Genomic DNA, 20769 nt, shown 5'->3' with positions numbered 1-20769 from the left:
CAGAGCAATAAGATATCTATAACGTTTTGATAAAAAAATCGGAAAATTTTCGATAACTTGTTATTGCAAAAAAAAAAAAATGGCGAAAACGTAAATTTTTCGACCAAAACACTCCCCAAAACCCAAAAAATATTTTTTTTTTCAAAAACCTGTTATCGCCAACGTTTTTACAACAGTTTAAAAAAAAATATTTTTTGGGTTTTGGGGAGTGTTGGGCGAAAAATTGACCCTTTCGTCATGTTTTTTTCGCAGGCTCGAAAATTATTTTTTGGGTGTGCGTAGTGGAACTTTCTTTCCTGAGCCCAAATCCTATCGAAAAATCGATGGCGCGATATCAGTTAATTTTTCGATAACAAAGCAATAAGATATCGATAAATTTTGGATAAAAAATCGGAAAATTTTCGATAACTTGTTATTTTTTATAATAAAACGAGTTTCGAAAACAAAATAATGATACACAATAATAACAAATTTGTATCACTCCGATTACAGATGAGTAACTTTTCGATAGTAAATTGATAACTTTTTAACATTCATCGATATCTTTTCGATAAATTATCTTTAGTTTTCCGATAATAAAGCGATAACTTTCCGATATTACATCGATAATTTTTTGATAAAAAATTTAAATATTTTTCGATAAATTATTCACAACATATCGATAACTAGTCGAAAACTGTTTGATGATAATTCGGGAGCTTTTCGATCAGAAACCGATTACTCGTTGATAAAAATACAGTAGCTCATTGATAGCCTTACCAATATTCTTGCATAGCTTTTCGATATAAATCGATAAATGATGGATAACATAACGATACCTTTTTGATAACAAATTAATACATTTCTGATAACTTTTACAACATCGATAACACTTCGATAACTAGTCGAAAACTTGTTGGTGATCAGTAGATAGTTTTTTGATAACAAACCGATTGCGCATAGATAAAAAATCTGTAACTCATTGATAACCTTATGAATGTTCGATAACAAATCGATACCTCGTCGATATCACACCTATCGCAACCCGATAACTTATCGATAACAAATTGCTAACACTTTGATAGCAAATTGATAATACATCATGAGGTTTCCGTTCCGGACTATAATTTCCTCCCCTCTCCTATCCTTTTCTTTCCTTATCTTTAAACGTGATGACAAACATAAACGCGTTTTTAGCATCCATATCGTTATCGACATTGTTATCCTGTTGTTAATTCATTTGCTGATATCGACTCTAACACGTACATTGTTCCCACTTTACGCTTGAGCGTAGTGGCTACACTTGGGCTTACATTCTGTATTCCCACATATAGCAACATCAATACCACACAATATACGCTTACAGTTACTTTCTATATTACCTCATATAGCATACCACTTCTAAAGGCTACGCTTACGTTTACATTTTGATTTTCCCTCATACCTTGAGCAAACACAACAAACACTTTTAGGTTATGCTTAAACTTGGTTTTGTTTCTCTTCTGCCCTAATATACTTCAATTTCGCTAAATGTGCTTTCATTCTTTCAAACTAACATTTGGCTTTTTATTATCGTTGGCAGCAGAAAAATTAGTATTTTTATCATGATTATCTGATGCCAAATTTGGTATTTCTTAACATACAACAACACATTAGTGCATTTGAACATCGTACTAAACGTTTTCTTCTGCCAACAGTAGTGAGCCACTCATGAATGATTATTTCCTTCCTACTATTCCATAAATTTAATGCTATTTTGCCTGCCAAGTGGGCGTAGCTCTTACATCAGTGAATGAATGCTGATTGCGACTGATAAGAAGACAAATGAAATCGTTTGGTTGCAATTAAAATACTAATGCAGATAACAATAATTATGACAACATCAAAATGACAAACGAAACGAATGTTGTGGAAATGTAAAAAAAAAAAACAAGTAAGGAAGTCTAAGTTCGGGTGTAACCGAACATTACATACTCAGTTGAGAGCTATGGAGACAAAATAAGGAAAATCACCATGTAGGAAAATGAACCTAGGGTAACCCTGGAATGTGGTTGTATGACATGTGTATCAAATGGAAGGTATTAAAGAGTATTTTAAGAGAGAGTAGGCCATAGTTCTATGGATGGACGCCATTTAGGGATATCGCCATATAGGTGGACCAGGGCTGACTCTAGAATTTGTTTGTACGATATGGGTATCAAATTAAAGGTGTTACTGAGCATTTTAAGAGGGAGTGGGCCTTAGGTCTATCGGTGGACACCTTTTCGAGATATCACCATTAAGGTGGGATAGGGAAGACTCTAGAATGTGTTTGTACGATATGGGTATCAAATGAAAGGTGGTAATGAGTATTTTAAAAGGGAATGGGCTTTAGTTCTATAGGTGGACGCCGTTTCGAGATATCGCCATAAAGGCGGACCAGGGGTGACTCTAGAATGTGTTTGTACGATATGGGAATCAAATGAAAGGTTTTACTGAGCATTTTAAGAGGGAGTGGGCGTTAGGTCTATAGGTGGACGCCTTTTCGAAATATCGCCATTAGGGTGGGACGGGGGTGACTCTAGAATGTGTTTGTACGATATGGGTATCAAATGAAAGGTGGTAATGAGTATTTTAAAAGGGAATGGGCATTAGGTCTATAGGTGGACGCCTTTTCGAGATATCTCCATTAGGGTGGGCCAGGGGTGACTCTAGAATGTTTGTACGATATGGGTATCAAACGAAAGGTGTTACTAAGCATTTTAAGAGGGAGTGGGCGTTAGGTCTATAGGTGGACGCCTTTTCGAAATATCGCCATTAGGGTGGGCCGGGGGTGACTCCAGAATGTGTTTGTACGATATGGGTATCAAATGAAAGGTGGTAATGAGTATTTTAAAAGGGAGTAATCCTTAGTACTATAGGTGGACGCCTTTTCGAGATATCGCCATAAAGGTGGAAAAGGGGTGACTAGAATGTTTGTACGATATGGGTATCAAATGAAAGGTGCTACTGAGCATTTTAAGAGGGAGTGGGCATTAGGTCTATAGGTGGACGCCTTTTCGAGATATCGCCATTAGGGTGGGCCAGGGGTGACTCTAGAATGTTTGTACGATATGGGTATAAAACGAAAGGTGTTACTGAGCATTTTAAGAGGGAGTGGGCATTAGGTCTATAGGTGGACGCCTTTTCGAGATATCGCCATTAGGGTGGGCCAGGGGTGACTCTAGAATGTTTTTACGATATGGGTATCAAACGAAAGGTGTTACTAAGCATTTTAAGAGGGAGTGGGCATTAGGTCTATATGTGGACGCTTTTTCGAGATATCGCTATTAGGGTGGGCCAGGGGTGACTCTAGAATGCGTTTGTACGTTATGGGTATCAAACGAGAGGTGGTAATGAGTATTTTAAAAGGGTGTAATCCTTAGTTCTATAGGTGGACGCCTTTTCGAGAAATCGCCATAAAGGTGGACCAAGGGTGACTGTACGATATGGGTATCAAACGAAAGGTGTTACTGAGCATTTTAAGAGGGAGTGGGCATTAGGTCTATAGGTGTACGCCTTTTCGAGATGCGGCGTTACTGAGCATTTTAAGAGGCAGTGGGGATTAGGTCTATAGGTGGACGCCTTTTCGAGATATCGCCATTAGGGTGGGCCAGGGGTGACTCTAGAACGTTTGTACGATATGGGTATCAAACGAAAGGCGTTACTGAGCATTTTAAGAGGCAGTGGGGATTAGGTCTATAGGTGGACGCCTTTTCGAGATACCGCCATTAGGGTGGGCCAGGGGTGACTCTAGAATGTTTGTACGATATGGGTATCAAACGAAAGGTGTTACTGAGCATTTTAAGAGGGAGTGGGCATTAGGTCTATAGGTGTACGCCTTTTCGAGATGCGGCGTTACTGAGCATTTTAAGAGGCAGTGGGAATTAGGTCTATAGGTGGACGCCTTTTCGAGATATCGCCATTAGGGTGGGCCAGGGGTGACTCTAGAATGTTTGTACGATATGGGTATCAAACGAAAGGCGTTACTGAGCATTTTAAGAGGCAGTGGGGATTTGGTCTATAGGTGGACGCCTTTTCGAGATACCGCCATTAGGGTGGGCCAGGGGTGACTCTAGAATGTTTGTACGATATGGGTATCAAACGAAAGGTGTTACTGAGCATTTTAAGAGGGAGTGGGCATTAGGTCTATAGGTGGACGCCTTTTCCAGATATCGCCATTAGGGTGGGCCAGGGGTGACTCTAGAATGAGTTTGTACGATATGGATATCAAAGTAAAGGTATTAATGAGGGTTTTAAAAGCGGGTGGCCCTTAGATGTATATGTGAAGGCATTTTCGCGATATCGACCAAAATGTGGACCAGGGTGTTCCAGAAAATCATCTGTCGGGTACTGCTAATTTATTTATATATGCAATACCACGAACAGTATTCCTGCCAAGATTCCAAGGGCTGTTGATTTCGCCTTGTAGAACTTTTTCATTTTCTTCTACTTAATATGGTAGGTGTCACACCCATTTAACAAAGTTTTTTCTAAAGTTATATTTTGCGTCAATAAACCAATCCAATTACCAAGTTTCATCCCTTTTTTCGTATTTGGTATAGAATTATGGCATTTTTTTCATTTTTCGTAATTTTCGATATCGATAAAGTGGGCGTGGTTATAGTCGGATTTCGGCCATTTTTTTATACTAAGATAAAGTGAGTTCAGATAAGTACGTGGACTAAGTTTAGTAAAGATATATCGGTTTTTGCTCAAGTTATCGAGTTAACGGCCGAGCGGAAGGACAGACGGTGGACTGTGTATAAAAACTGGGCCTGGCTTCCACCGATTTCGCCCATTTTCACAGAGAACAGTTACCGTCATAGAACCTATGCCCCTACCAAATTTAAGAAGGATTGGTAGATTTTTGTTCGACTTATGGCATTAAAAGTATTCTAGACAAACTAAATGAAAATGGGCGGAGCCACACCCATTTTGAAATTTTCTTTTATTTTCGTATTTTGTTGCATCATATCATTACTGAAGTTGAATTTTGACTTAATTTACTTATATACAGTAAAGATATAAAAATTTTTGTTAAAATTTGACTTTTAAAAAAAATTTTTTTAAAAAGTGGGCATGTTCTTCATCCGATATTGCTAATTTTTATTTAGCACATATATAGTAATAGTAGTAACGTTCCTGCCAAACTTCATCGTGATATCTTCAACGACTGCCAAATTACAGCTTGCAAAACTTTTAAATTACCTTCTTGTAAAAGTGGGCGGTGCCACGCCCATTGTCCAAAATCTTACTAATTTTATATTTTGCGTCATATCGTCAACCCTTCTACCAATTTTCATTGCTTTATCAATCTTTGGCAATGAATTATCGCATTTTTTCGGTTTTTCGAAATTTTCGATATCGAAAAAGTGGGCGTGGTTATAGTCCGATATCGTTCATTTTAAATATCAATATGAGATGAGTGCCCAAGAGTCTACATACCAAATTTCATGAAGATACCTCAAAATTTACTCAAGTTATCGTGTTAAGGGACAGACGGACGGACGGACGGACGGACGGACATGGCTCAATCAAATTTTTTTTTGATACTGATGATTTTGATATATGGAAGTCTATATCTATCTCGATTCCTTTATACCTGTACAACCAACCGTTATCCAATCAAAGTTAATATACTCTGTGAGCTCTGCTCAACTGAGTATAAACAAGTAAGGAAGGCTAAGTTCGGGTGTAACCGAACATTACATACTCAATTGAGAGCTATAGAGACAAAATAAGGAAAAACACCATGTAGGAAAATGAACCTAGGGTAACCCTGGAATGTGGTTGTATGACATGTTTATCAAATGGAAGATATTAGAGAGTATTTTATGAGGGAGTGGGCCATAGTTCTATGGATGGACGCCATTTAGGGATATCGCCATAAAGGCGGACCAGGGCTGACTCTAGAATTTGTTTGTACGATATGGGTATCAAATTAAAGGTGTTACTGAGCATTTTAAGAGGGAGTGTGCATTAGGTCTATAGGTGGACGCCTTTTCGAGATATCGCCATTAGGGTGGGTCAGGGGTGACTCTAGAATGTTTGTACGATATGGGTATCAAACGAAAGGTGTTACTGAGCACTTTAAGAGGGTGTGGGCATTAGGTCTATAGGTGGACGCCTTTTCGAGATATCGCCATTAAGGTGGGCCAGGGGTGACTCCAGAATGTGTTTGTACGATATGGGTATCAAATGAAAGGTGTTAATGAGTATTTTCAAAGGTAGTGATCCATAGTTCGATAGGTGGACGCCGTTTCGAGATATCGCCATAAAGGTGGACCAGGGGTGACTCTAGAATGTGTTTGTACGATATGGGTATCAAACGAAAGGTGTTACTGAGCATTCTAAGAGGGAGTGGGTATTAGGTCTATAGGTGGGCGCATTTTCGAGATATCGCCATTAGGGTGGGCCAGGGGTGACTCTAGAATGTTTGTACGATATGGGTATCCAACGAAAGGTGTTACTGAGCATTTTAAGAGGGAGTGGGCATTAGGTCTATAGGTGGACGCCTTTTCGAGATATCGCCATTAGGGTGGGCCAGGGGTGACTCTAGAATGTGTTTGTACGATATGGGTATCAAATGAAAGGTGGTAATGAGTATTTTAAAAGGGAGTAATCCTTAGTTATATAGGTGGACGCCTTTTCGAGATAACGCCATAAAGGTGGACGCCTTTTCGAGATATCGCCATTAGGGTGGGCCAGGGGTGACTCTAGAATGTTTGTACGATATGGGTATCAAACGAAAGGTGTTACTGAGCATTTTAATAGGGAGTGGGCATTATGTCTATAGGTGGACGCCTTTTCAAGATATCGCCATTAGGGTGGGCCAGGGGTGACTCTAGAATGTTTGTACGATATGGGTATCAAACGAAAGGTGTTACTGAGCATTTTAAGAGGGAGTGGGCATTAGGTCTATAGGTGGACGCCTTTTCGAGATATCGCCATTAGGGTGGGCCAGGGGTGACTCTAGAATGTTTGTACGATATGGGTATCAAACGGAAGGTGTTATTGAGCATTTTAAGAGGGAGCGGGCATTAGGTCTATAGGTGGACGCCTTTTCGAGATATCGCCATTAGGGTGGGCCAGGGGTGACTCTAGGATGTGTTTGTACGATATGGATATCAAATTAAAGTTTTTAATGAGGGTTTTAAAAGCGAGTGGCCCTTAGATGTATATGTGAAGGCGTTTTCGCGATATCGACCAAAATGTGGACCAGGTGATCCAGAAAATCATCTGTTGGGTACTGCTAATTTATTTATATATGCAATACCACTAACAGTATTCCTGCCAAGATTCCAAGGGCTGTTGATTTCGCCTTGTGGAACTTTTTCATTTTCTTCTACTTAATATGGTAGGTGTCACACCCATTTTACAAAGTTTTTTTTAAAGTTATATTTTGCGTCAATAAACCAATCCAATTACCATGTTTCATCCCTTTTTTCGTATTTGGTATAGAATTATGGCATTTTTTTCATTTTTCGTAATTTTCGATATCGGTAAAGTGGGCGTGGTTATGGTCGGATTTCGGCCATTTTTTATACCAAGATAAAGTGACTTCAGATAAGTACGTGGACTAAGTTTAGTAAAGATATATCGGTTTTTGCTCAAGTTATTGTGTTAACGGCCGAGCGGAAGGACAGACGGTGGACTGTGTATATAAACTGAGCGTGGGTTCTACCGATTTCGCCCATTTTCACAGAAAACAGCTACCGTCATAGAATCTATGCCCTACCAAATTTAAGAAGGATTGGTAAATTTTTGTTCGACTTATGGCATTAAAAGTATTCTAGACAAACTAAATTAAAATGGGCGGAGCCACGCATATTTTGAAATTTTCTTTTATTTTTCTATTTTGTTGCATCATATCATTACTGGAGTTGAATTTTGACTTAATTTACTTATATACAGTAAAGATATTAGATTTTTTGTTAAAATTTGAATTTAAAAAATTTTTTTTTTAAAAAGTGGGCGCGTTCTTCATCCAATTTTGCTAGTTTTTATTTAGCACATATATAGTAATAGTAGTAACGTTCCTGCCAAACTTCATTATGATATCTGCAACGACTGCCAAATTACAGCTTGCAAAACTTTTAAACTACCTTCTTGTAAAAGTGGGCGGTGCCACGCCCATTGTCCAAAATCTTACTAGTTTTCTATTCTGCGTCATAACGTCAACCCATCTACCAAGTTTCATCGCTTTATCCGCCTTTGGCAATGAATTATCGCTTTTTTCTGTTTTTCGAAATTTTCGATATCGAAGAAGTGGGCGTGGTTATAATCCGATATCGTTCATTTTAAATAGCGAGCTGAGATGAGTGCCCAGGAATCTACGTACTAAATTTCATCAAGATACCTCAAAATTTACTCATGGCTCAATCAATTTTTTTTTCGATCCTGATTATTTTGATATATGGAAGTCTATATCTATCTCGATTCCTTTATACCTGTACAACCAACCATTATCCAATCAAAGTTAATATACTCTGTGAGCTCTGCTCAGCTGAGTATAAAAACTAAAACCGGAAAACATTGTTGTACTAAAAGATAAGATTGACTGATGAACAGAAGGACAAATAAAAAATAAAAAAAATAAAAATAAAATAAAAAGCTTAATAAAGCTAAGGCCATGATGCCATTTAAGTCCATTGCGCAAATGTGACTGTAATAAAAATAATGACAAGAATTTGGAAAATATATAAATGTAATCATAAATCACACTTAAAATGATTTTTATGCTGAAATTGCTTTTTGATTATTCCATAACTTTCTTTATGATATTTTTATTTCCAGTTAAGTGTTTGTGATTGTCATAGAGATTTCCAATTAAAGATTATTAATTAGTTTTTGTGGATATACAAATTATTGACAGGAAAAATAATATTTGTTTCAGTTTGTACCTAATTAATGTGTTTTAGAAAATAGTATTGGTTTTGGATGTCGCAGAGTTTTGCCAAATCATCAATTTGATTTGAGCTCGCTTCATACCAGATGACAGGAGTTTAGAAGTTAGCATGCGATTTCAAGTTCAAGCTGCAGCCTTAGTTAGAAAACAGGAAACATGCTAGGGCATATGAAAGCAATAAAAAAATAGATAGTAAATCCCACATTACAAATGCGTATTTCAATAGGCGCATACTTAGGTAGGGTTGCCACCTCACCTCATCATATATGTATATTCATTTGTATATCCACTACAATCTCCGAACGGTCCAAACAAATTTAGATGAAACTTAGTACAATAAGTATTGTATCGCATGCTAAGGCTTCCTGCCGAGGTGCTACCCCTAGGAATGTATCTGCGAGGTTACCACCTATTTAATTCTTTTTTAATTATGCGATACAGGCTAATATGGGTATAAAACGAAAAGTATTTTATTCAGCATTTCAATACGAACGTTTTAAAGTGTGGTTTCCACCAAACTTTTTCTTACTTTTTGAGTGAGCATGTTTTGCAAGAGTGATGATTTCGTCACCATTTCGTTACGATCTGGGCCCGAGAAATGTTCAACATAAATGCCACCATGCCGAATTTCATGCTAGGTTATTTGTCCCTGCTTAAGTATGTTCTTCCTCTACAAAAAAAAAATCATTAATGCGTTGCATCCTTTATATTCTGTCAGGGACATATCCTTAGCAGTAAGTTTTAAGAAAACTTCCTGCAAAATTCTTACTTGAATATATTTTTATAAGAAAAATAAATAAGGAAGTCTATGTTCGGCTGAAAGCGAACATTACATACCCAGCTGTACACCTTGACATGCTGTTGTTGTTTGTTTTGTGTGCTTAAAGTGTTACAAGGCGCGCAATAATACATATACATATGATTCTATTCTGAACTAATTTTTCTTCGAGTTAATGCTCCCGAAACATAGAAAATTGCTTAGTCATAAAAGGGCGGTGCCACGCCCATTTTTTAAACTTTGATTTATTGTTGTAAATCCACTTGGGAAATGAAATACGATTGATATAGAGCTCTTTTTTGCATAGATACTGCTTATTTTATTCGTCCACGACCCTTTTAAAAATCTTTTATATAAAAGTAGGTGTTGTCCTTAACCGGTTTCGTTAATGTTTCTTCAAAAAATTCCTTATTGCAAAGGCAACCTCTCTGCCGAATTTTGTTACGATAGGTTTAACGATATTTGATTTATGATTAACAATATTTGTAAAATTGGATTTATCACAATTGGGCGGTGCCAAGCCCAAATATTATATATATAAAAAGTGGGCGTTCGCTCATTTTCAACACCAATCTATTTTGGGTCCAGATAAACTCGTGTACCAAATTTGAAGATATCTCAATATTTACTCAAGTTATCGTGTTAATGAACAGACGGACGGACGGATAGACGGACGGACGGACATGGCTCAATCAAATTTTTTTCCATACTAATGATTTTGATATATGGAAGTCTATATCTATCTCGATTCCTTTATACCTGTGCAACGAACCATTATCCAGTCAAAGCTATAATACCCTGTGTACAAGTACAGCTGGGTATAAAAAAGTACTAAAAATACGATAATATGAAGAACCAATATTAATGCTTCTCAGCAAATGCGTCCGTCTAAACACTTTTGTTACTTTTGTGTATATATGTACATATGCATGCCAAGTTTTATCGAAAAACATTTCAAGCATAAAGGGGACGAAAAAGAATAAAGAAAATTTTAATGTTGCTTACTACGCGAAATTTCATGTAATTTTTGCAAGTCTCAAATACATAAGAGAAAATTAAATTTTGAAGCCATCAAGGAAATTGGGCAAACTTTATTAAATAAATAGAGCCAAATATTGTTATATTATGAAGAAATGAAAAGGCGATTACTGAAAAAGTGCAGGATGATGACAAAGTAAGAATCAACAAGAATGGACGGGAGTGTCTTCGGCTGTGGTTTCACGTTTTTTGTGGTCTGCCTGAAATAGCTATGACCCTGAATCACTTATCTTAGCAATATATGACGTTAACTTAAGTATTTGATGAAATTTGAAGCTTCTACCTGTTAAAATTCTCTCTCTTTGATTTTTTCAGACAACAATATCTGCTCTATACATAAGCATTCGGTAAAATTTGAAGCTTCTAGCTGTTAAAATGGGGCAGAAATTACGAAAACCTTCTTATCTGAACAATTGGTTGTGGGGATATATGCTATATATACAACCTATCTCATCCATTTTTTCAGACAAACATATATGCAATATACGAAAGTATATGGTGAAGTTTAAAGCTTTAATCTGATAAATTGAGGAAGTTATGATAAAAATCCTCTTTTCTGAAAAATCTGTTGTATGGGGGATATATGCTAATACATAAAAGAGCGTGCAACACTCGTTGAATCAACGACAGATTGGGATTTTTCAAAATTTGCCCCTACGATCCAAAGGGGGGGACATCAGAATTCGTTTTAGAGGTATGGTTCCTTCGGCAAAGTTTCTTATTTTGATACCTAGAATACGATTTTCACAGAGCAATGAGCAATTTTTAATCGACCCGCCCTAATGTGGATATTGCGTTCTGGCGTCTCATCAGGAACAGCAAGTGTAGTAATTGCGAGCTGCAGGAAGAAACGGATGAACACGTTCTGTGTTCGTGTCAGGCGCTTGGCAGGTCAAGGCTCTAGCTATTAGGGGTGGCAGAGTTGCCAGATCGATCTCGAAGTAGCAATTAGAAAACTGCTAGCATTTGCCAAGAGGACGAAGTTATTCTATAACATAAGTCCTGGTACCTCCTTGTGGTAGTCAAACAAATTCTGGTAACACTATAGATATATTCAGTCTATGTGTGGTTTTAGTTGATCGGCCACATTGTAAAGGTTTACAAGTAAGGTATGTATCACCTGTTCGTTCAAAGCTGTGCGTGTTTGGACATTTAATGTTGATATAACTACGCGTCCTTGGGTACCCTATTCTACGACTTCTGTAAAATTCTCGATAGGTCCAATATAATTCACTCTATCTTTCATACTAAATTCGTCCGACAAAATATACCATCACATCAACCCATATCTGAAGTTCAGCTTCTTTTTTTCGCTAATTGTTGTATCCCTGCGTCGATACCGATAGCAGCAACCCCGGCAACTTTGACACTTCGTTCAGAGTCAAACGCACGTTCCACAACGTAAGTAAGGGTATTAAAAAAATCCACAATCCTATTAACTAAATGGAAATGTTTACGTCGTCCCTTTACGTCAAGTACGTTATTTCAATCCAAAGCGACCCCGCAGAAAAAATAGAAGACAGCCACTCAAAGCGACAGTTTCGCACTACAGATATAATGACCTCCGTCGAACTGATGCCAGTCGAATGCACAGCGAGACCACTAGAAGCACACTTATACCAACAGGGCATAGGCAGTGAGTATATAAAAACCACGTTCGCCTGAACCAGTTGAGAACGCGATAAAAAAGTCTCCAAAAGTCAATCGCCATTTCGTAGGACATCACAATGTTAAAAGTATGAGTTGAAAGCACTGGAAGTGGGCAGAATTAAAACTAGTACCATCCCTTAATGCGATAGTTTTGATCTTGTTCACAACCAGTGCGATTTACTGCAGGGTGGCATAACGAAATTGAATTGGACATGCAATTATGTTCGCACTCATTTAACACTCACTCATTCGCAAAATCTTTGAGTCGATTAGAGTGAAGAAATGTAATTCTATTATCACATTTCAAATGCAAAAATTTATTTTCATTGCTGTTCAAAGTGCTGAAATTTTGTTGTTGTTCAAGTTGCTAATGCTTCTGCTGAACAACAAGGTGATTTCTCAAATGCTGATTGATGCATTGATGCACAGTCATCAGTCGAGCAGCGAGCAAAATTTAAAATACCTTTTGTGCTACAGTTCGATGAAATTGGAGTAGATAAAACGTAAGAAATGACAAATGGGAAAGAAAATAAAACAAGAGACCAAAAATGAAAAATTAAGCGAAAGTAAGAATCAAATGTCGAGAATAAGAAAGAAAGGGAAGTTCTAGTGGAAAATGTCATTTGACTCACAGCGAATGTCTCTGAAAACAAATAAGAAGCAAAGCAATGCTCATCAAAAGCTGCACACAGATGAGAAATATTGCCGAATCGAAAAGGCAACACCACGTTCTGCAAGGGGAACGGCGCGCCGCACACGTGGGGTTAGAAACTGTGATAATTCGCCAGACAGGAACATCGTTACCACACGACTTGTGAATTGAATCAAGTGGCAGCCAATGCTAACATTAGCATCCGACCGCCTCCCCATACTCTTTTATCAACTTCAAAAAAGCAAAGTTAGACGACTCTAAATTATACACTCTTTTAACCCCCCAAAATGTCCGTCAAGTGAAATGTCTCGCAAGGTTTTTGAATCGGGTCGCTTTATTCCAGTAAGACTCTGGGACCCTCAAATTACCGCCATAAGCTTGCGCATAAGATAGCTTGTAGATAAAGCAAGCGGGCGAAATGAAATGAACATCCAAAGAACTGTAACCCCTCAGCTGGTGTTATGAAGTTGTGGTCAACCATAAAGTCCCACTCAAATCCGACAAAGCAAAATGGCAAAATATCCATCGTCTTTGGCGACAAGGTGCTATCGGTTGCGAAAAAATATGCTAGCGCTTCTTGCCGGCAATATGTATCGCATTCCTCGGTCGACAAATCTAAAAGGCAAGCCATCAGACACGCACATAAACCCCAAAACATAGCGTGACTCCTATAAGCATCGCCGCCAAAGAGGTTGATGAAGCCATTAAAATTGCGTTATACTTAAAAAGCTTGGCAATGAGGGATTCAAATATGAAGCGCATGTCTTCAACTTGCCTTTGTACAACTTCGTCATCTCCGAAAAATGGAAAATGGCGAGTATGGTACCGCTACTAAAGCCTGATAAATTAGCTAACGTAGAATCATATCGTCCGATACTTCTGCTCTCGCCAGTAGCCTAGACAATCGAATCCATTCTGCTCCCCTATTTCACCACAAACCTGCGACTTACCAATCACCAGCATGGCTTTCGAAAACATATAGACCGCCACCGCTCTGAACGCTATTACCAAAGTAAATAAACTGCGGATGGAATCAAAAACCCCACCACAGAATAAAACCCGTATCGCTAGACTTACCAAAAGCTTTTGATACAGTCAACCACGGCACGTTACTGCAAGATTTGGAGGGGTTTCACGTTCCTCCTAATCTCAAAAGGTGGACTGCAAATTTTCCGTCTGTACGGCAGGCATCGTTGCAATATAGGAACGAAACATCTAAATCCAGTTAAACAAAGAATGCCACGTGGTGGTGTCCTATCCTCGCTTTTATTTAATTCCAACATTTTGAAGCCCATCCATTGATGAGGTGTGAAATAATATAAACGGCTATGTCTCTAGTTTCGCCAGTTTCTTCACCTTTCGCAATCTGACTTTGTCACCGACCAAATATATGGCGACCTTACAACATACAAAAAGCAAATGTCGACCAAATTAGATATCCATATCAAAAGCCTTACGCTACCGACTGTCTTACATCCAATAATACAGGGTGTGACATTCGATCAGGACTTACATTTTGGCGAGCAAGCAGTCTCAATTATAGCTAAATGTCAGAGCCGTAACAAATTCCTCAAGTCCCTCACTGAAGGCACTTGAAGCAAAGATAAAAAAACCTCATGGCTACCTATGTATAAAGCAATTGGCCAGTCGCTTTTGTGCTGCGCTCTCAGATATTTTCGCAAAGAAAACATACTAGAAGGAGATGGAAGCCTATTCATGCACCGTCCACAGACCTTCTACGGGATGTTTTCTGATGTAGCCAGAACATAATCTACACAGTGAGTTGGGAATACGCTCCATAAAAGAGAGAATCAAAATACTGAATAAATGGGTTCTTTTAAATGCCTGGATATCCTAGCAGACATCTGATTGAAGAGGCTAGGTCTGCTTGTGACACAAGGTGAGGAAATGCAGCTCACTAGAACTCATCCGTTTTAACCAAGTATGCATAAACAAACTCTTATACCCAAATGCTCAGCGTCCTTGGTGTCCAATACCCGAAACTCGCAGTAGACGAAAACAGGCCTGGCATAACTTCGATCTGAATACTGTAATAGGCCAAATCTGTGTATGTCCTGCGGTTAATGTGTCTTAACATGACGCCAACCATCATTTCAATTGCAAGGTAGAACCAACCCTTGTAACTTCCACATCTCTCTCGTCGAACATCTTGTAATGAATCTGCAAATTAAAAAAAGTACCCTAGGCCATGACATAAATGAACCAGGTCGTGCAAAAAAACATATTCATTGTTGTTTTGATGATAATAAATAAGGCGAGTTATCTTTAGCCTTTGTTTACGACACGTAAGCATTCAGTTACTTTATGTTTTAATCAATAAGCTCATTAATTTATTTATTGCAACTGATAAAAAAAGTTATTTTATCTTTTTATCGTTCATTTCCTCTTATCTAATATGAAAGCAGCAACGGTAATGCTAATGAAATTTTTAACGTGAGTGCAATTCACAAATGGTAAATAACTCTTCAGTATGCTGGAATGGAAAATATTTTAATACCCAGTGCACATTTTACCGACTATGCTGATTAAAGAAGGCAAGAGAAAATTAGAAGTTAATTTGTTTTCCTGTTTCAAATGTGTATCAAGCGCTCTTTATTCCTTTCAATTCAATTCCTTTCTATCAAATCACTTTAGTTCAATTCAATTCAATGCAATTTAATCAAATCAATTCAATTCAAATCAATCGAATTCAATTCTATTTATTCTATTCAACTCAATTCAATTCAATAAAGTTCAACTCATTTGCATTCAGTGCGATTCAGTTCAAATAAATTTCAATTCAGCTACCTATAATAAAATAAAATAAAATAAAATAAAATAAAATAAAATAAAATAAAATAAAACAAAATTAAATCAAATTTAATTCAATAATATTCAATTCAATTCAATTCAATTTAATTTAATTCAATTCAAATCAAAGTAATTCAACTCAATTAAATTCAGTTCTATTCAAAATCAATTTCAGTTCAATTAACTTCAATTAAATAAAATAATGTAAAATTAAATTAAATTAAATTAAATTAAATTAGGTTAAATTAAACCAAATTAAAATAAACTAAAATAAATTAAATTTAACTTAATTTTATTAAAATTAAAAAATTTAAAATGTTCTATAGAAGAACCTTTTTTTTAATACAAGACATATTTGATATCTTTATATTTAAAAAAAAATAGAACTTAAAAAGAGTGAGTAAAATTTTAAATATTTTATTTAATATGATCATATGTATTTAATCAGCGAGCTTTGCTCATATTGCTTTATACAACGGTTTTTGTAATTGATATTAGAGAAAAATTGTAAGTTTACAAACGGCGATGGTTACTAGGACATGTTTCTGAATTTCACTTCTTCATCAGCTAGCTTTTCGGGAGCTGAGCGTTGAACTCGAGTCTCCAACATTCATATCAGTGCAAGCCTTTTTATCCGAACAAATGTTACTAAGCTTTCAAAAAGCACGTCTAAAAATCATATCCACACCATTAGGAATAAACTACATACAGACTGTATGTGCCTACATGGTGATCAAAAGGAATATAAACAAAAAAGGCAACTCTTAGAGACCAATTGTACAGCGAACAACGGAACATTCATATGGCGTAGCAGCTAAAAAGGCTTGCACTGATATGAATGTTGGAGACTCGAGTTCAACGCTCAGCTCCCGAAAAGCTAGCTGATGAAGAAGTGAAATTCAGAAACATGTCCTAGTAACCATCGCCGTTTGTAAACTTACAATTTTTCTCTAATATCAATTACAAAAACCATTGTATAAAGCAATATGAGCAAAGCTCGCTGATTAAATACATATGATCATATTGATATAATAGTAACAGCGGAAGTATTAAAAACAAATACTGTAAAAATCCGAACAAATGTTACTAAGCTTTCAAAAAGCACGCCTAAAAATCATATCCACACCATTAGGAATAAACTACATACAGACTGTATGTGCCTACATGGTGATCAAAAGGAATATAAACAAAAAAGGCAACTCTTAGAGACCAATTGTACAGCGAACAACGGAACATTCATATGGCGCAGCAGCTAAAAAGGCTTGCACTGATATGAATGTTGGAGACTCGAGTTCAACGCTCAGCTCCCGAAAAGCTAGCTGATGAAGAAGTGAAATTCAGAAACATGTCCTAGTAACCATCGCCGTTTGTAAACTTACAATTTTTCTCTAATATCTATTTTATTTAATATTTTATTTTATTTGGTGATGCAAATTTGACTTTGTTTAATGGTGACGCCGGGCTCATGCTCCATGGTTTTCAACTGAAGATTTTTCGAAACGTGTTAAAAAAAGTTCATCTTTTTTTTTATTTGGGCACTTTGACAATAAAGTAAAGATATTTAATCAATTTAAGCTCTATTATTTCAATATTAAAATTCACATTTTTAATATTAATATTAAGAAAAAAATAAAAAAAATCACATATTCATTAAGGAAAATAACGTCAATTAGTCTTTCGATAATTGGAACTTTTATAAAATGAACAAAAATTGGTATATAATAATAAAAATTTAAAATAATATAAAATTCATCCTTGACTATTTTACTTACATATATGGTGACTCACGGTCTCAAACACCAGGTTAGTGAAAATAAATAATAGTTTAAAAAAACTAAAAAAAACACGCTTTTATAGCTAACCGAACTAAAAAATAGAAAATAATTTTCAATTAAAAAGAGTTTATATTACAGTAGTAGAAGGTCAAACAATCATTTATGGTTAATCACCTCAAAATAAAATTATAATAAAATTTAAGTTATTAACAGAATAATTTAATTCCGATTAAAAGCGTGGGGTGCATTTGACTACATTTCATATCTTTCCTCTCAGATAGTTGCAAATAGAATGATTGTAATATTCAATATCAAGCACCCCACGTTTTTACTGTGTATTAAATTATTCTGTTAATAACTTAAATTTTGCTATAATTTTATTTTGAGGTGATTAACTATAAATGATTGTTTGACCTTCTACTACTGTTATATAAACTCTTTTTAATTGAAAATTATTTTCTATTTTTTAGTTCGGTTAGCTATAAAAGCGTGTTTTTTAAGTTTTTTTAAACTATTATTTATTTTTAATTTTTTAGTTCAAGTAATTTTAAAAGTTTTAGTCGAGAGTGATGAAACCTCGAAACACCAGCGGTCCATGGATGAATCCAACCCCACGGCACAGAAAAGGGCCAAGACGCAGGGAGGCTGGAAGCAGTCTTTCGCCGAAATTGCCAAGGGTCGGCAGATCATTGGCATTATAGACGAGAGCAGCGAAGATGGCAGGATCCCGAAAAATTAAATTAAATTTTATTAATAACTTAATGAACTATCGTTAACCTTATGTCACCCCGCCATCACAATATTGCATTGTAATCGAGCCTTGATACGTGTGCAAAGTTTCAATCAAACTTATGGCCATTGACAGGCCAATTGACCTTATGGCCGTTGACCTTATGTCACCACACCATCACATTAATGCATTGTCATCGAGCCTTGATACGTGTGCAAAGTTTCAATCAAACTTATGGCCATTCAAAGTGGTAATAAGGCCAAATGACATTATGGCCGTTGACCTTATGTCACCACACCATCACGCTAATGCATTGTCATCGAGCATTGATACGCGTGTAAAGTTTCAATCAAACTTATGGCCATTCAAAGTGGTAATAAGGCCAATTAACCTTATGGCCGTTGACCTTATGTCACCACACCATCACATTAATGCATTGTCATCGAGCCTTGATACGTGTGCAAAGTTTTAATCAAACTTATGGCCATTCAAAGTGGTAATAAGGCCAATTGACCTTATGGCCGTTGACCTTATATCACCACACCATCGCATTAATGCATTGTCATCGGTCCTTGATAAGTATGCAAAGTTTCAAATTAATCAGACTTCTAGAAACCGGTGAAAATTAAGCTCAAAGATTCCGTTACATACAGGCCAAGCTAATAAAAGCGTGTTAAAAATACAGAAATTGTGCTCACTAAGCAGTTTCGTCGTGAACTGATGGTGGGGGATGTGCAATGCGGCAGCTACACGAAACCGCAGCAAAAAAGAATAATGGAGAAAAAAGTTATACGATTTTTTTACACAACCGGTCTCACAGACCAGTAGGTCACCATTGGCGGGTTAAGATTTACTTAAATTTTGACTTTCAAAATGACAAAAAAAATATTGTTTTCTTAAATTTTTTCTAAAAAGCAAATGTGAAGTTGTAACTATTATTTATAACTTAAAAAATAGAATTTTAATTAAAAACACTATTTCAAAAACTAATATAAAATTTTCGAATTATAGAAAAATAAAAAAAGTTTATTTATTGTACCGGCCTTGAGCTCGAATAGAACCTTGAATCGTTTATTAATAGGCCGATAAAAAAAATGTTCAACAAATTTAATAAAAAATGTATCTAAAATTTAGTTTTATTTCATTTATGTATTTATTAACAAATCGTATCTAATTAAAAGACCAACTCGTAATTTTTTTTACTTACTAAACAAAAGAAAAAATTTGCTTTCATTTATGACTAAAAAAACAAACAAAAAATTTTATTTCTTTTTTTATTTAATTTAGAAAATATCAATGAAATGTTTAAAATTTCATTCGATAAAAAAAATTAAGTCGATTTCAAAAATTTTTTTTCGTCTGTTTTTATAAAAGTTATAAACTTTGTTTGTTTAGCGATTAAAGAAAAACAAATTTTTTAAACTAAAATTTTCCATAGTGGGGCAATCATTAACAAGCAAAGGTAATATATCACAAAATTTTTTAAATTACATACCTTTGAAAACTTTTTAATCCCAAGATAATTAATGCTGGTGCTTTGAACTTCTTTTTGATGGCAATACCTTTTTCTTGTTAGTAGTGCTTTTTATAATTTATGTTTATATATGTCGTATATGTATATTTTCGTAATTTTCTATCAACAATAATAATCTAAATAAATTCGTATAATTTCCACATTAAATACGTGAACCTGTTTTTTTTTTCTTTAATCTAAATTGCACAGTTTTTCACTCAAACATTTTCCGCAACGAAATATTGTAGCTTCTAAGCATAAATTTTGCAAATACACTTTCATGCAAACGTAATTAACAATTTTTACATTGTCTTAAAAAATTCATTAAATTCTTCAAATTAAATTGTGTCGCTATTAATTTGCATTTTTAACAAGCACACAAATTTCTAAACAATAAACGCTCATAAGCAACACCTCTTAACTATGCCCGCGGCCATGCCACTTGTTGGTAAGCAGTCATTTACCTTTACTGTTTACTTTCCTTTTCAATTCAATGTGTTTACAACTTTTCTAATGCGGAAAGCATTAAGAGACGACGCCTTCACACGCACCGACATCCTTTAGGCGACTATGCAATGACCAGCCGGCAAATTGGCTAAATTGCTGTCACCCAACACAGCACAAGTGTCAACCGGCAGACAGTTAGCCGAACGCCAAATCCACAATAGCAACGAACAGCTGCTACGACAGATGCAAGAACCATAACAGCAAATAGAAGTGGAAACATGGCCGATGGTGTTGAAGTTTACATACTTCCAGCTCAACAACATTACATACACTGTAAGTAAAGAACAACTGCTAAAGTTTAACATTGATTTAACATTAAAAATATTGCATTGGAATGTCCATGATTGGATTGAGGAGCTTTTCTTCAGTGAAGAATGAATGCTGGAAATTGGAAAGAGGTTTTCAGT

General features: G+C 36.0%; 1 protein-coding gene across 2 annotated transcripts in view; it reads right to left on the bottom strand.

Moving 5' to 3' along the window:
• Nucleotides 1–20435, bottom strand: part of LOC137235699 (somatostatin receptor type 2-like) — a 167065-nt gene extending 146630 nt beyond the window's left edge. For both annotated transcript variants that reach the window (XM_067758584.1, XM_067758582.1), the window contains exon 1: nt 19838–20435. The gene's annotated coding sequence lies outside the window, so the exon portion shown is untranslated. The remainder of the gene's footprint in view (nt 1–19837) is intronic.
• Between the last annotated feature and the right edge of the window lie 334 nt (nt 20436–20769).

Source organism: Eurosta solidaginis, unplaced genomic scaffold, assembly GCF_040869045.1.
Source record: "Eurosta solidaginis isolate ZX-2024a unplaced genomic scaffold, ASM4086904v1 ctg00000428.1, whole genome shotgun sequence".
Taxonomy (NCBI): domain Eukaryota; kingdom Metazoa; phylum Arthropoda; class Insecta; order Diptera; family Tephritidae; genus Eurosta; species Eurosta solidaginis.
The sequence above is the reverse complement of the archived record's forward strand: the minus strand, read 5'-3'. Positions and strand labels throughout refer to the sequence as shown.